Raw genomic sequence first — 1,300 nt, forward strand, 5'->3', positions numbered from 1 at the left:
TTAGAAATAGATTTTTATTATTCTATGTAAGACAAAGAACACATTTGAAATATTTTAACTCCTAGGAATTATAATATTTCAAATGTATTCTTTGTCTTACATAGAATAATAAAAATCTTTGGATTTGGAATTCAAACATTTCACTTCATAAATTTTTAAATACATTGAATGACTAAAATTATATATATATATATATATATATATATATATATATATATATATATATATATATATATTTTTGTGTTCGGTCGATTAATCGGAATTGGAATCGGGAGTCGGGAAAATTGGAGTTTTTGGGGTTATGGAATCGGAATATCGGAATCGAAAAAAATTTCGCCTATTTTCCGATGCCCAAACTGATTCCTTAAATTATATTTTTTTACTTGATTTTGGTTTAAGAAGCAGATTCCACCGCTGATAGTAATAATGAGATAATAAATACTTATTGATTTAAACTTCCAGTAAGACTAAAATTTCTAGATCATCTCCTTACAAGTGTGTTTTACGTTTGAGAAAATATATGCACATTTGAGATGTGTTTTTACACTAACCAGGACAAAATAACACTTTTTTAGTTTAATACTTAGAGATTTATAAAGAATCGGAATCAGAATCCGTAATTATATCGGAATCGTCCCATCACTAATATATATATATATATATATATATATATATATATATATATATATATATTTGTTATTGTTGTTTTTTCAAGCGAAGCTCATTTTTTATTTACTTAGAAAGTCGCCCTTTAATTTGTTTGGACGTATATAACAATTTCATTTATTTTTATTATTTTTAAAACAGTAAATATATATATAAATTCCACAGCCAAACAACGTCGCAGCCCACAAGAGCCATGACAGTCAACGAACCGGAAGTCCAAGACTCGAGTTTCGCTCTCATTTGGGCACATCAGTTAGACACATCCGAGCTCAGGATTCGAAACCCGAGCCTCTTGCATGTGAGGCAAGCACTCTACCAACTGAGCAAACGCCTCGCACAAGTTGGAAACAAAACGATAAAGCATATGACACATGATCTTGATGAAGACCACAACGACGATGAAGATGAAGACGACGACAATGATGATAACGATGACGATGATTATGACGACGACGACGACGACGACGACCACGACGAAGACGACCACGAAGACGACCACGACGACGACGATGATGATGATGATGATGATGATGATGATAAGAATGCCATTTTTATATCATTATTATTTATAAATAATATACGTTATCGTCATCATTATCGTTGTCGTTGCTACTGTAGTTATGATAGCATCAGC

Source organism: Euprymna scolopes, chromosome 43, assembly GCF_053919585.1.
Source record: "Euprymna scolopes isolate OS-2025 chromosome 43, ASM5391958v1, whole genome shotgun sequence".
In the NCBI taxonomy this organism is placed as follows: domain Eukaryota; kingdom Metazoa; phylum Mollusca; class Cephalopoda; order Sepiida; family Sepiolidae; genus Euprymna; species Euprymna scolopes.